The following is a 17,020-nucleotide window of genomic DNA, read 5'->3' on the forward strand; positions in this document are numbered from 1 at the left end:
ACACTAACTCAGGTAGAGAACCTGTCTAGATATTGCATGACTCCCTCTGATTGGGCTAGCCTCGTTCGGGCTTGCGTCTCCCCAGGCAAATATCTGGACTGGAGAGCATTTGTGCTAGAGGGCGCAGTAGAGCAAGCCGCCCAAAATCATGCAGCAGGACACCCCCATTGGGACAGGGACATGCTTTTGGGACAAGGGAGATTTGCTACTGTTTCTTTTCTATTCCTTTGGATCCTAAGGACTCACAGCGTTTTGCCTTCACCCTTCCCTCGTGTAATCACGAGGAACCAGATCAAAGGTTTGAGTGGGTTGTTTTACCACAGGGAATGTCTAACAGTCCCACGATTTGTCAGATGTATGTAGGGAAGGCACTTGCACCTCTCAGACAACAATATCCTTCCATCAAGATTATTCATTATATGGATGATGTATTATTGGCAGCCAAATTAGAACAGTCAGTTTATGAGGCCTATAAAGACCTGGTGAAGTTGTTAACTCAGTATGGATTACATATTGCACCTGAAAAGGTTCAAACAGGGGATTCTATTCAGTATTTGGGAGCGACGATTAGATATGACATGTTAAAACCACAAAAAGTTACTATAAGAACTCAAGATCTCCAAACTTTAAATGATTTTCAAAAACTGTTGGGAGATATTAATTGGATAAGAGGTTATTTACATATTCCTAATATCGTGCTCCAGCCTTTGTATGCTATTCTTAAGGGTGATCCAGATCTTACTTCCCCTCATACCCTCACTAAAGAGGCCAGAGCGGCCCTTATAAAAGTAGAAGAAGCTATACAACATGCTACTCTATGCAGGCTACAGAGTGATAAACCTTTCCAGTTATGTGTGCTTGCCACTATGCGGCAGCCTACTGGAGTACTGTGGCAAGATGGGCCTTTACTATGGATCCACCCACATGTATCCCCAGGAAAATCTTTAGAATACTATCCTGATGCTGTTGCAGCGTTAGCACTTAGAGGGATTCAACAGAGCATTCAATTTTTTGGACAAGCACCTTTTTCTCTTATCATACCCTATTCTAAAGTTCAACTTAATGTTTTGTGTGCTACTCTAGACAACTGGGCCATTCTATGTTGCTCGTTTCAAGGGGATATTGATAATCATTACCCTTCTCATCCATTACTCCATTTTGTTAAAGAGCATCCTATCATTTTCCCTAAAGTAACTTCACCCACTCCAATTCCGGGGGCTGTTAATATTTTTACTGATGGCTCTAAGTCTGGAATGGGAGCTTATGTGATTAATGACTCTCCCCCTGTCCAGCATCAATTTGCTCCTGGAAATCCACAATGGGTAGAACTACAAATTGTCATTGAAGTTTTTAAACAGTGTTCTTTTCTTTTCAATCTCATTTCGGACTCCATCTATGTGGTGCAGGCGCTCAAAATTCTGGAGGCTGTAGGAGCTATTAGTGACACCCATACTGTGTCTGCTTACTTTAATCAGCTTCAACAGCTTATCCGTAGCCGTACTGCCCCTTTCTATCCAATGCACATTCGGGCTCACACCTCTCTTCCTGGCCCGTTATCACAGGGTAATGCCTGTGCTGACTCGGCAACTAGAAGCCAGTTGGTATGCTTGGCCTCCTCCTTAGAAGAAGCTAAATTGTTTCATCACAACTTTCATGTCAATGCTATGACACTGCGTAGACGTTTTTCCATCTCCAGAGCATACGCTCGTCAGATAGTATTACAATGTCCCCATTGTGTCACATTTCTTCATCCTCCTACTTATGGTGTAAACCCACGAGGATTGAAGCCATTGGTCGTCTGGCAAATGGACGTAACTCACGTGCCTGACTTTGGTAACCTCAAATATGTACATGTTTCTATTGACACATACTCTGGAATTATTCATGCTTCTGCTTTATCGGGAGAAAAGGCACGTAATGTTATTACTCATTGCTTAGAGGCATGGGCAGCATGGGGTGCACCTGCATCCCTTAAGACTGATAATGGACCTGCTTATATGGGCAGACAGTTTACATCTTTTTGTTCTACTATGGGAGTACAACTTGCTCATGGGTTGCCTTACAATCCTCAAGGGCAAGGCATTGTTGAACGTGCCCACCGCACCTTAAAAGAAACCTTAGAAAAACAAAAAGGGGGAATAGGAGTTGACCACATTCCTAAAGAACGCCTGTCCTTAGCTCTTTTTACCATTAATCTTTTGAATTTGGATATTCATGGCCGCTCTGCGGCCGATAGACATGTGTCCCCTCAGCCCTCTGTGACTGGCTATGTTAAGTGGAAGGATGTTCTTACGGGCCAATGGAACGGCCCTGACCCCGTGCTGACATGGGCACGAGGATCTGTATGTGTTTTTCCCCAGGATCGCACGGAGCCGCTGTGGATCCCTGAACGCCTGACAAGAAGAGTCTCGAGATCTACTAACCAGCAGCAGGAGGTGCCACAACAGTCCCATGATGAGGAGCTTCATTCTGATGAGTGCTCTGGCTCTGATGCTGGTGCCAACGGTACAGATGGCACCAATGCAGTGGTGGGCAGTGGCACGGGCATGGCCAATGCCAATGCCAGTTCATAGTAATTCTAGTGTCCTCCCCACTCTTTTTTCTACCTCATGTGAGATGTCTGCTCCTTGTACCTCTCCTAGAGGGGACATGGAAAATATTTTTAATCAGTCTCATGTTAATCTCACAGGAGTTTTTTTGTTTCAGTCTTGGGAACACTAATTGTATTAGCCTTAAGACCAAAAATTTGACTAACTGGGAGGACCCATTGCGGTCCAGTCGAGTCTCAGGGAGTATTCTCAGTGCTGTATTGAGCCAAGTAGTTTCAGGGAAGCAATCAGGCTCAGGGACCCCCGCAACTAGCTCTGTTTTAAACATAACTACTTTAGCTATTATCTCCGAGGTATTAATCCCAATGCCTCCTTCTTCTAACAGTACTTGCTATGCCACTCATTTCAAGGCCTCTCCTTACTGTACCCCTAATTTTGGTTTTCCCCCGACATTTACGCCTTGTCAGGATCATTCTTGGGAGAAACATCAAGTTGCTAAAGGTTTCTCCTTTTCCCCCCCTCTGAAAAGATATGTTTATAACTTTAACAACAATGCCAACTCCTCTACAGGAACAGGTTGGTCCTGGTTTCAATGGCTCATTTCCAATGAGAAGGGGGCTTCAGCCGATATTTCCGCATTGGCTCAATTACTAGGAGCCAAAAGTTGGCTGGCTAATGTTTCTGGCACTACTAAGGAGAGTGAACGAGGTAATAGGCTTACATCTGTTTCGTTCAACTCTCTGTTACATTATGCCACATTGTCTCCTGCAATGGTCTGTATCCAATCCCCGTTCCTGTTCCTTTTAGCTAATCACACCTCATTGGGGATGCTGGATTGTTCTATTATTACCTGTTTCTTATCTGAGTGTTGGAATGGTTCTTGGACTGTAGCAGTAATTATGAAAATTCCAACTTTTGTCCCAATCCCAGTCACTGTGGATCCAGATAAATTTCCTATTGTAGAGCTACGTAGAGTCCGCAGAGATTTTGGAATCACAGCAGCTATAGTGACAGCTGTGGCGGCATCTGCTGCTGCAGCAGTTACGGCCAGAGTAGCCATGGCCAGTCAAGTACAAACTGCTGCCACTATTAATCAAGTTGTTCAACAAACGTCCACTATACTTGAATCGCAAAATGCGATTAATCAACATATTTTGTCAGGGATTTTAGCTACCAACCAGAGAATAGATTTTCTTCAAGCTCAGGTAGAAGAATTGGCTGACCTAGTACTTTTAGGCTGCATTGACCAACGTGCACATTTATGTATAACCTCTGTCAGATTTAATGATTCCAGAAATGCTTCCCACATCATTGGTGGATATCTGGCCGGAAATTGGTCCATGGAAGCGCAAGACATGATCCAGTCTCAACTAACCCAGATAGCTGTCTTGAATAGTACCCGTGTCGATCCCGTGACTCTGGGTCAATTCACCAATTGGATATCTTCTGCTTTTTCCTTTTTTAAAGAGTGGGTGGGAGTAGGCATTTTTGGTGCACTATGTTGTTTTGGTATGTTCCTCTGTTTGTGGTTTCTCTGTCGCCTTAAAGCTTGTAGTGCTCAAGATAAGGCTATGATCATACAAGCTCTTGCTGCTTTAAAAACTGGCAACTCACCTCAAGTCTGGCTTGCGCATCTTAAGCACTAAACTTTTGACATGGTCATTGCACCCCAAGTTATTATAACATTGCACTGGGATTGACATGTCTTTCCTCGTTATTCTCTTAGTGTCAGAAAGCCCTTGCATTCTGCCGGTCTTACTACCATTGCACGCAGATGGGTTTCTACACTAGTGCCTTTGACATGGTCGTTGCACCCCAAGTTATTATAACATTGCACTGGGTACGACATGTCCTTCTTTTGTCTTTCTCTTAGTGCTGGAAAGCCCTTGCACTCTGCGGGTCTTGTTGCCATTGCACGCAGAAGGGTTTCCACACTGGTCTTTATCTATCACTTTAAAGTCCGTGCCTTTCTTTCAGGGTGCTGCCAACTTGTTTGTAGTTGTACTTCTGCATGGCCACAGTTCAACCTCAGCTATTCCCTCTTACTCACCATCGTCATGATACAGGATGCGAGGCAAGGCACTGCACTTGAGTGATCCATTGAGAAGAGGGACCTCAAGGGGAGCATGTCCTATTGCATGCAGGTTTGACGTGTCTCCACCCCGCCCCACGAAAAAAGGCGTCGGCTGATATGGTGTCAGATCTGGGGAAGGCGCCCCCTGGGGCTGGCCCATACTATGCAGCCACTTTTGCACAGTGGGATAGGACCTCTACTCTCGCCTGTATTGTCTTAGTGAAACAAAAAGGGGGAGCTGTGGTGAGCCGTTCCTGCGGACTGTGGTCGCCATTACATGATGGCGCTGGCTCCGTTGTGGTCTGTGAAGGACAACTCCATATCAAAGAGAGTTGGCGTGTTCCCAGCTCCTTATCAGAGAAAGTTGGCGTGTCATTTTCTAGCACCCTGTGAGAAGGGTACACGTGGCAGCTTTGCATTGGGGTTCGCGGTGCTTTATTAAGGCTGGGAGGGGCATCCGAGGTAGTAGTAAAAGAATTATTAGAAGAATATCAAGGGCCTGAATAAACTGCTGAAAGAAGATTCCTGAGTCGCGTCTTCCTTGCGGGCAAGGGGGGTCGCGACACTTTAAAGGAGAACTCATACCAATACTTTTCAAGCTATTCCAGGAAATAGAAAAAGAGGGAGAACTTCCGAATTCATTCTATGAAGCCAATATCACCCTGATTCCTAAAAACGACAAAGACACTTCAAAGAAAGAAAATTACAGACCAATATCTCTAATGAAGCTAGATGAAAAAATCCTCAATAAAATTCTGGTGAATCCGATACTAAAACATATCAAAAAAATTGTGAACCATGATCAAGTAGGATTTATCCCTGGGATTCCAGGCTGATTCAATATACAGAAATCAATAAATGTTATTCACCACATAAATATGATCATCTCAATAGATGAAGAAAAAGCATTTGACAAAGTACAGCATCCCTTTATCTTCAAAACTCTAGAAAAACTAGGGATAACAGGAACATAACTCAATATTGTAAAAGCTATCTATGCTAAGCCTCAGGCTAGCATCATTCTGAATGGAGAAAAATTGGAGACATTCCCTCTAAAATCTGGAACAAGACAGGGATGCCCTCTCTCACCACTTCTGTTCAACATAGTTCTCAAAACACTGTCCAGAGCAATTAGACAGATGAAAAAAATTAAAGGCATAAAAATAGAAGAAGAACTTAAATTATCACTATTTGCAGTTGACATGATTCTATACCTAGCAGAACCAAAAGGGTCTACAAAGAAACTATTAGAGCTATTAAACAAATTCGGCAAAGTGGCAGGATATAAAATCAACAGGCATAAATCAAAGGCATTCCTATATATCAGTGACAAATCCTCTGAAATGGAAATGAGGACAACCACTCCATTCACAATATCCTCAAAAAAATTAAAATACTTGGGAATCAACCTAACAAAAGAGGTGAAAGACTTATACAATGAAAACTACAGTACCCTAAAGAGAGAAATAGAAGAAGATCTTAGAAGATGGAAAAATATATCCTGTTCATGGATAGGCAGAGCTAACATCATCAAAATGGTGATATTACCAAAATTTCTCTATAGGTTTAATGCAATGCCTATCAAATTCCCAATGGCATTTCTTGTAGAAATAGATAAAGCAATTATGAAATTTATATGGAAAAATAAAAGACCCAGAATAGCAAAAACAACCCTAAGCAGGAAGTGAGAATCAGGCGGTATAGCGATACCAGATTTCAAACTGTACTACAGAGCAATAGTAACAAAAACAGCATGGTACTGGTACCAAAACAGGCGGGTGGATCAATGGTACAGAATAGATGACACAGAGACCAATCCACAAAATTACAACTATCTTATATTTGATAAAGGGGCTAAAAGCATACAATCGAGGAAGGATAGCATCTTCAACAAATGGTGCTGGAAAAACTGGAAATCCATATGCAACAAAATGAAACTGAATCCCTTTCTCTTGCCATGCACAAAAGTTAACTCAAAATGGATCAAGGAGCTAGATATCAAATCAGAGACACGGCATCTGATAGAAGAAAAAGTTGGGTATGATCTACATACTGTGGGGTCAGGCTTCAAATTCCTCAATAGGACACCCATAGTACAAGAGTTAATGACTAGAATCAACAAATGGGACTTAAACTAAAAGTTTTTTTTTCTCAGAAAAAGAAACAATAAGAGAGGTAAATAGGGAGCCTACATCATGGGAACAAATTTTTACCCCTCACACTTCAGATAGAGCCCTAATACAAAGAGTATATATACAAAGAACTCAAAAATTAAACAATAAGATAACAAATAACCCAATCTACAAATGGACCAAGGACCTGAAGAGAAATTTCACAGAGGAGGAAATACAATCAATCAACAAGTACATGAAAAAATGCTCACCATCTCCAGCAGTCATAGAAATGCAAATCAAAGCCACCCTAAGATATCATCTCACTCCAGTCAGATTGGTAGCCATTATGAAGTCAAACAACAACAAGTGCTGGCGAGGATGTGGGGAAAAGGGTACACTTGTACATTGCTGTTGGGACTGCAAATTGGTGCGGCCAATTTGGAAAGCTGTATGGAGATTTCTTGGAAAGCTGGGAATGAAACCACCATTTTACCCAGCTCTTCCCCTTTTCCATCTATTCCCTAAAGGCTTAAAAAGAGCATAATACAGGAACACTGCTACATCCATGTTCATAGCAGCACAATTCACAATAGCTAGACTGTGAAACCTACCTAGATGTGCTTCAATAGATGAATGCGTTAAAAAAATTGGCATTTATACACAATGTATTATTACTCTGCATTAAAAAAATGACAAAATCATATAATTTGCAGGGAAATGGATGATAATAGAGCAAATTATGCTAAGTGAAGTTAGCCAATCCCTAAAAAACAAATGCCAAATGTCTTCTTTGATATCAGCAGAGTAACTAAGAACAGAGAGGAAGAGCATGAGAAGCAGATTAACATTAAAACAGGGATGAGAGGTAGGAGGGAAAGGTAAGAGAAGGGAAATTGCATGGAAATGGAAGGAGACCCTCAGGGTTATACAAAATTACACACAAGAGGAAGTGAGGGGAAAGGGGAAAAAACAAGGGGGGGGAATGAATTAGAGTAAATGGGGTTGAGAGAGAAAAGGGGAGGTGAGGGGAGGGGAGTGGGGATAGTAGAGGATAGGAAAGGCAGCAGAATACAACAGACACTAGTATGGCAATATGTAAATCAGTGGATGTGTAACCGATGTGATTCTGCAATCTTTATACAGGGTAAAAATGGGAGTTCATAACCCACTTGAATCAAAGTGTGAAATGTGATATGTCAAGAACTATGTAATGTTTTGATCAACCAACAATAAAAATTAAAAAAAAACAAAAAAGAGAGAAAAAATTAAAAAAAGAATTGTAATGCAAAAATACCCAAAGTACTTGTATAGGCATAAAATGGTGTGAACATACTTTACATACAGAGACATGAAAAATTGTGCTTTATATGTGTAATAAGACTTGTAATGCATTCCACTGCAGTCATGTATTTAAAAAAACTATACTCAATTAAAGACTGTATATATATTTCTGAGAGTTAAAAAAAGAAGGGCCTTATTTAACTTTCAAACATTTTGGCATTTTTTTAGCCTGATAATTTAATTATATTGTTCACAAAAGACATACTACATATGCTTTAAATCCTTTTAAATTTAGTCAGAATTGTGTCAAGTACTGGTGAATGTCTGCCTGACTGTGAGGAGGATGTGTGTTCTATAGTTTGATGGGTTGTTCTAAACATTATTAATTCCTGTTGGTGATGGTTTTGAGCATCACGGAATTGTTGTTTTCTTTAGCGCTTACTGTATACATCTCTGACTGATTAAGTGCACTTTCCAACAGTACACCACTGCCTATCCATGGTGCAGATCTCACCATATGGCTTCCTTCAGCTTCTATGCTGCTCTCTCATGTCTCACTCCTGCATCTGCTACCTGCTACGTGTTGGACTTAATTTTTGCTGGTTTTGTCTGGAAAGGAGAGATCTTTCTGTGTTTTTTATCCTCACTTGCAGTAGCTTCTTGCAGGTTCCCAATTTATTGGTGGTATCTTTCCTCCTGTGTATGATAGTCTTGTTTCTTAGCAGGAATGGGTGTTCCCCGAGTGGATGCTGGTCTGCACACCACTCAGGACCATGCTGGCCCCAGTCTGCTTTCTGAGCACTCAGTGATTTGATGAGAGAGATGTGATGGGGAGAGTCCAAGGACAGATGGTGATTCCCATGTGCCAGACAGAACTGGATCCTGTGTCCTCACAGCCAGACTGAGCCTGCAGCTGCTCAGCAGACAGTGTAGCTAATTCCTTTGGCAGGTGTATGGTGCCATCTGCCCAGCAAACTAGTGTTGGTGTCTGTATGTTATTAAAGAAACCTGTCATTTCTTGTATTTTGTGTTGTTTGATGGCCTTATGCAAAACTTGAATTTGCGTGTCTTTCACCTTTGTTGATGGTGTTGGAAAGGTAATAATGATTCTCTTTCTAGTTTTCTACATTTCAAATGAAAACTAGGAGTTGTAATAATTTTTTTTTTTGCTTCTTGTATTTCCTCCTAGATCAATACTTCTATGTATTTTTAAGGCAATTTCAGATGCAAGAGAAAACTTCTGCCACTACTTGCAAGAACTCATCTTCCACATTAAATAGGCCCGGTTCCCTACAGCAAAGAACACCATGTTCTAGCTTCTTTGTGTAATCCTGGAAATTCTACTTGATTACCTGGAGGAGATGATGCAGGAGGCCTTTGGCTGTCTGACAAGTGACTTTTTCTCTGCCACTGGAGGTTGTAAAAGGAGAAACCATCAGGATGCCAGGGAACATGTCTAAGAAGGGGCCATGTGTGTCTCTACACACACCAGTCTACTCACATATGCAAAAGCACAGATGTGGAATTTACTGGAAAGTGCCCTATTAGAGATTTTGTCTATTTCCATTTATGCCAAGCAGAGGACATTAAAGAACTCAAATAGAGTATCTTTCTTGCCAGTTGAAATTTCCTGGGGAATTCTCAAAAGAATCTTCAAAGAAAGGCCCTTATTTTCTCTTATGCACACTATGCAGGGGAGCACTGAGACAGAGAGCAGAGAGGAATTTAGAAACAGCCTAGGTTGAAATGTTATTTTTGTGGGCCCAGAAGTTTCCCCACACCCCTAGGCTCTGTGAGTTCTATATAAAGACCTGACGGATTTTGGAGTCCTTTAGTCAGAAAGCCAAAACCAACCATTCATAACAGAGCTCTCTGGTGCTTTAGTCCTCATTTGATATGAAAAATGAGAGGCACCTGTGAAATTAAGTAAAATATCATTTACTCAGATGAACAGACAAGGAAAAATCTTTAATTTGTTCTTATTCTCTGTTGGAGGATTTTTCTCCAGGCATGTGTGTTTTATTGGCAATTTATTAGACCCAGCAGAAGACACTGAATCCCAGCAACAGGATATTCTGATGTACACACACAGTTAATTTGATTCAGTGTATTACAATCATCATAATCCTCTCTGACTCCAGCATGATTAGCTAACTTCCCCTGTGCAGCCCTGTATGAGCCCTGATGATAGGCTTAGGTAAGGAGAGAAATTAGGGCATTTTTGGAGACTATATGTTGCAACAATAGGGAAGTGCACTGGCAGGAGTGTCTACAGGTAGTTCTGGCCAGTCTGAGGCAGTTGTGGGCCCTGTGGGAGGCAGTAGGTGCCTTTGAGGTCATAGAGGAGGTGAAACTGTCTCCAGGCCTGAGAAAAGCATGGTTGAATAGTGTCCATATATTGTGAGGAGGGAATCAGCAATGCCTAGAAAGGAACCAGGCCCAACATGGCCACAACCTGTGCAGGGACTAGTTTTCAAGACCAGTCTAAGGGAGCTGGGCTTCTACAGGTTTAATCTGGCTGAAGGGAGCTGAGTGAGGGTATAGGCCTTGGGTGAGCAGCCAGGTGACATGCACTGCAGAGCTATAGTGGAGCACACCTCACACACCCACACAGGCAAGTCCAGGCCCCCTGCTTTAGAAACATCTCCTGGACATTCCTTAAATTTGGGTGTGGGAGAACCCTTACATTGCATGGAGGTGCATCCTTCAGGAAGCCACAGAACCACCGGCCTGCTGTCTTTCACATGACCTGTAGCCTCTTGTTCCTGCAGCAGATGCCATGTCCACATCTGGCTCTTGGAGCATGAGATGCTGTGATTGCCATTGGAAGTAGCACTCTCTGCCTAAGAAACCAGGCCACCTGGGTCTGGTGGTCTTCTTTTTCTAGCACACCTCCTTGGGAGAGTCCTGTTAACCCCACCCTGGTCCTTCCTTACAGGAATATTTTTGAGGTTAGATCCAATGGTCTCATTCCCACACTTCTCACCACCTTGTTAAACTGTACAGTCAGCCTCTCTCTGCCCTTAAGTCTACTGCCCTCCTCACTTGGTGGAGGACTAAGTTGTGAAAGAGATGTGGGTGATGCTGAAACAAGTAAGGCAGAGCTGGACTGTCCAGCCCCAGAACACCAGCTCAGGACAGCATGCTTCAGGGTGAGGGCACCCTAGCCCACCCCCTACAAGCATTCTTGTGCTCCATAAAGTTTCTGAGACCCCTCCACCTTACCCTGGCCACACCCAGCACTGCTCTGGAGACTGTGAATGTATGAGAGACAAGGAGAGAACCCAGGAGACAGGAGTGACAGAGGAAGCAGGGAGAGCCTGTGGGAGATAAGGGACTGCTTTCTGGATGAGAATAAAATGATGAGACTTAGGATTTTATCTCGTCTGCAGCATCCTACCTCCCAAAGTTTTCAGGCACTTCAGGATTGGGGTTTTCCCAGAACAAGGTGTATGCCCAGCTTTGCTCAGGCTTAGCACCCCAAGATTCCCAACAGAGGTGCAGTCTTAGAGTTCACAGGTAAGACCCTGAACAGCTCAGGGACAAGCTATGAACAGTGAATGCAAGTTTCTTGAGCTGAACAGCAGGCTCCTGAAATTCAGGTCCTCCTGCAGCCTCCAACAGTGACACTATTTTGGAATTGGTCTTTTCAGTTGTCATTAATCAAGTTAAGAAGAGAATATATGGGAGTTGGGGGTGAAGGACATGCAATGACTGTGTCTTTATTAAATTGGAGAGGACACGAGGCCAGGTTGAGGCAGAAGTACATGGGAGTGACAGGACTCATGATGTCAGGGAACTCTAGAAAAGACACAGATTTTCCCAGAGTCCCGGGAGGAATCAGCCCTGGAATGCCCTTATTTTAAACAACATGATTTTGGACTTTCCCAAAATTGAGAGAATAAATTTCTGTTGTTTTTACTGGTGTAGCAGTCCTGAGAAGCACCTGCAGAAAGACCAGAAGTCCTGTGTGACTAATAGCATAGGGAGTCATGCTCCTCACCCTGAGATCTACTGGCATCTACACCCCTCCTATGGGGCCACTCTACATGGACATTATAGGTGCCCCCCATTCCTTGACGTGTATCTTCTCACTTTCTGACTGGACTCTGACCCTGGTCAAGGCCAGATCCCCATTTCTTTCTTCCCACCAGCATGGCTTGGGACCCCATGCCCAGCCAACTTTCTCCTACTTCTTCTTCTCCCTACTTCAGGGCGGTCTGTGCTCCCTCACCTCTGTATTCTCTATCAAGACTCTTCCATCCCTCTCCTCTCTCTTCCAGTTAGTATTTTTCTAAAAATCAACCATTTTTAGAATGGTATTACATTCACAGCCAAATGTCACTGCCCCACATACACACATGGCCCCAACATGAACATATGCCACAGGGTGGTGCTGGCTCCAGTGATGAGCCCCAGTGGACAAGTTGTCACCACCCAGGCCTGGGCTCACACCTGGCACTGGGCACACCTTTGTGTTCTGATGGGTGAACATAGACATTTCCATCATACTGGTGTTTCACTGAGTTTCAAATCAAAGTTTTAAGAACCTCCACATTTAATCATTAAACAGGCTTGATATGGATTTTAGGAAGATTTTTTGTTTCAAAGTGTTCTTATGGAAGTTAATGTGTGTGTGTTGTGTGTGTGTGTGCATGCACAAACACACACTGTTCAAGTAGAATCATTAATCCATAAGTGTATTACAAACTGATTTTAAAATTTTAAAATATTGGAAAGGTTTTTGGGGCATAGAGGCTTATATCCAAGTTGAAAATTAGCCTAGCTGGGCAGAAGAACAAGGAAAAAAAAGCACACTATTTCACACTTGGCTCTAGACACCACTCAAGTTGCCCAGGGCAGGCTAAGCTCTGCATTGGAGCAGAGCAGAGGGGTGTATGTGGGAAGAGCTGTGCAGTTTGGAGACCCCTTTGCCGGGTGTGAGGAAGGTCTTTCCTGCTGATCTTTGCCCCACCCCAGTATCAGGAAGTAAGGTAGCTGGAGAAACAAGGGTAAAGTTCAACCTGAAAATTCCCTTAAAACCATCCAAAGGCAATTGATTCAACCCCAGATACCAGCCCTGTTCACCTTCTAAATTTTCTTGTTTGTTTGTTTGTTTTATACAGTGTATTCTAACAAGGGGATTTTCAAGACCTTTTCCAGAGTGAAACTAAGTATTGTGCTTTAGATGAGATGGGTAATTTCCACATGGGGATCAACAACTTCAAATACTCACCTAGATTCCACAGTCTGAAGAATTATGAAAAATGGAAGTTTAGGCACACTTTTATGTAATCCCTAGATATTTTTTCAGGATTTGAAAAAAGCAGCTTAAAAATAAAGAGGCTGCTAGTGCCATCAGGGGAGACATTTGCAGATACAATGGTGAATTCTAGAAATGCAAACTCATGATGTGTCCATGAATGAGGAATTCTTCATGGAACATTCTCGACAAGCTGCAGCAGGCCCTGGATGAGACATAGCAGAATCTGTCTTATATCAGAAAATTTTTATTCTACCTCTTGAAGACTTTTATTGAGGATATAAAACAACTGAGGTTGTCAATGGGAAACCATCACTTCTTCTTGGCAGGCAAGAAATTCCAAAAATGTTTGGCTTGTTTTGTTCCTTCTCCTGAAGAAAATATTAATTTTCTTTCTCAGTGCCTATAATATTTTAATAATCTTCTCTCTATGGAGCCCATAAATATCACAGTGCACCAGAAAATCATCACAATGTGGAGAAAAGCGATCAAAACAGTCCAGCAAATGACGCTAAGAAGTGGGTGCCCAGGACACTTGAATTAACTAATTTTATGATAGTATTTGTAGCACCTGATGTATATGACCAAATGCTGCCTAACAAACCATGTGATAGATGAAGGCAGGGTGCCATGCAGGAAGTCCCTTAAGTATGCTGCACAATTTTTTAAACATTCACTCCATCACATCTTGCTCCAAGTGCAGAACTCTGATTTTTTTAAAAAGCCCCACTGCTCTGTTTCTGCACTGTGATATGGTTTCGACACCTTGCACAAGTGGGCACCAAGTGAAAGTCAGACTGCTTAAGATTGATCTGCCTTGGCCATAGGATACTTTCCTTTTCCATGTGTCTGTTTCTTGGGTGTGGAAGGATATAACTGCAGCCCTTCACTTCCATGAATTCTCTGGAGCCAGGTAAAGCACAACCAAATGCATAGGTGTCACCAAGTCTTCTTCCCTACAGCCATGAGCATGATGCCTGATTTTTGACAGTGGCCAACAGGGAATCTAGGCAAGTGGAAATTGAGCCCTGGTCCACTCAGGAAAAAGGAAAACTTTTGAAGTCAATGGTAAAGAGTAGTGAGCCAATCTAAGAAAACTCACCTGAAAGGTGGCTCCTAGCCTAGGTCAGCTCTAGCTGTAAAAATACACTTATTGTATTCAAAGTAAGTTGTAAAAAGCATTGTTAAATCATTATTAAATACATATTATTCAGTTTCACAAGGGATCATGGCCAAATTACTTTGTCCATTTAAAATATTAACCATTCATCATTTTCAAATGAAAGCATCTTTTCTGTTCATTGAATTTATCCTGTTCTGCATGAATCTGTAATTATTTTATAAGGTTTACATCATAAGCAACACATCTGTGTGTCAATTTCCTATTTTGGAGATCATGAGAAAATGTTCTCTGAGTAGAGGTGTGAGGGTTGAAATATGGAGATGCTGAGTTTCACCTCTTGAGTGGACACTCAGGAAAGTTTCAAGCCTTTTGGTGGGTGTTTGTGTGTTGAGATAGGTCTCTCTTGCTGAGTGTCGTTATTCTCTTCAGCTGACATCTTTTACATTGTGTTAACTGGTGAAGCACATAGATGTCCAAACAGGACTTTGTGGTTAACCTCAGATGAGCCAACCATGAAAGACAAAGTACAACCAAGGAATAAATTGGCAACAGTGTTTCCATGCAGGTGTGACTTTGAAAACTGTCAGACCCCCTGAGGCCACATGAGGTTCCCAAAGGCCTCCTGCAGATGAGAAGGACAAGGCACAATTGAAATCACAACATTGGCAGAGAGGCAGTCCCTGTTCAGCCCCCCAAGATATACATCAGTTAAAAACTAAGGAAAGAATTATGCCACAAAGTCCCTGCCATAGAGAATAGTGGCAGATCACATGCAAGGATTATTTTGTTTCTAAATTTTTACAATATCACTTCTCTCTCTCAAAAATTAAAAAAGAAGAAAAATAAAAAAGAAAAGAAAAGAAAAAGTGGGAATTTTCTTTTACACTAAGCCATATTTGGAGGAATTTATTGTAAAGCTGAAAATCAGCATATTACTCCCCATGGGACAATGCAGAATGTCTGCTGGAGATTTGGGGATATTAGCCACTTGTTTGCTAAAAGGCAAGCACGGGAGCTGCATCAGACATTGTGTAGTACTAATACACATCTAATGATCCTGTATGTGCAACTATCAGAGTCATTAATGGCTTCTGAGTCCTGGAGGCCTCTTCTTTACCCTACATTTTAACAATGCAAAGGCAGAGAATGCTCCTGTTTTGACTGAAGAGCTGAGTGCAGTCCATGGGAAGCACAGGGCAGGAGCTGCCCCAAGGGATGGACCTTGGCCCTGGTCCTCACAGACCCTCACTATCTGTGGCATTCGGGAACAGTGGCCAAGATCTTTATGAAATGAGGGATTGGAGTGAGGTCACAGAATTCCCAAGAGCTCTGAAGCTTTATGGTTCCTTGAAATATAAAATGTTTCCTGGGCCACAAATGTAACTAGAGAGACAGAATGGGAGCCTTAGGCTTTGAAATTAAATCCATAACTCAAGGTCCTTGGGAATGTGTTGGCATGCATTTGAGGAATATGAAGAGAACTCATGTGACAGACAGGCTGCCCAAGGTCCTGAGCATTGAGGCATTTTCAGAGCTACTGAAGGGTAATTCAGAAGGCAAAAGCAATTTTGTGGTAATAACTACAGTCCATGTAGAACATCTCTGTCTCTGCAGGTGTAGCTTCACTGGAAAGAGGCCCCAATTGCCTCTTGACCCCCAATACTTTTTTCTAGACAAGCCAATCTATGTTGCACTCTTTTGAGGTTTGAATTCCTGGACAGGCTTCATTAACAATATCAGCCATAATGGAGCCCTTCTGTGTGGCATTAGAGAGATCTAGGCTTGTGGGTTTTCTCATGGGGTCAGTGGAAATGCACAGGAGGAAGCTTTGGGCTGCCTCATAACTCCTGTCATCTTTCTAGGACAGAGAGCTTCTTTCCATCTACACCCTCAAGCACAGAGTGGGTTGGAGATTGCCTGCATGAGCCCCAATGCTGCCTGACTCACTGGAATTGACTAGGTCAGAGGAGCCCACACATTTACCAGATTATTTCTAGCCCTCATAAAACACAGGAACCCCAAAGTTTACAATATCTTCTATTTTCTGAAAGAGTTTTTAAGCTTGTGGTTGATTTAACAGACACAAAGTTAATTTCCTCAAAAAAGTAAATTAATAAATTCTTAATCATTTAAAAACTGAATGTAATAAAAGTGACTATTAAATGATTAGTTTAGAAAACTGAAAAAAAGTTGCATTTATTGAAGTTCCTGTGTCTTTCATCTCACTGCACCCAGGGTATAAGACTGTGCATGTCCCTAGATGCTCATAGAGTGGGCTTTGAATGTTGAAATGAAAGCACATGAGTTAAGGTGTTTGAGAGAAAGACCCAGTGTCAACAAGCTCATCACACAGCCTCTGGATAAATTTTTCATTTATAGGGAAGATTCTGCATTCAAGCCAATTGGTATACAACTAATTTTTGAATCAGTGAACTATGTCATATGAATTTAAATTTAATGGTTTTATAAAAGGAATTTGAACTGGGTAATAATTTATGCATTTGCATTAATGCATTTGCATAAATTAACTGCTTAGTTTCTACTTACAGGTTTCTTGAAAGTCTGAAATAAGAATCCATCCATCTATGGCCATGCCTTACTGCTATTTTGTCTTGT

Source organism: Ictidomys tridecemlineatus, chromosome 2 (genome assembly GCF_052094955.1).
Source record: "Ictidomys tridecemlineatus isolate mIctTri1 chromosome 2, mIctTri1.hap1, whole genome shotgun sequence".
NCBI classification, from domain to species: Eukaryota; Metazoa; Chordata; class Mammalia; order Rodentia; family Sciuridae; genus Ictidomys; species Ictidomys tridecemlineatus.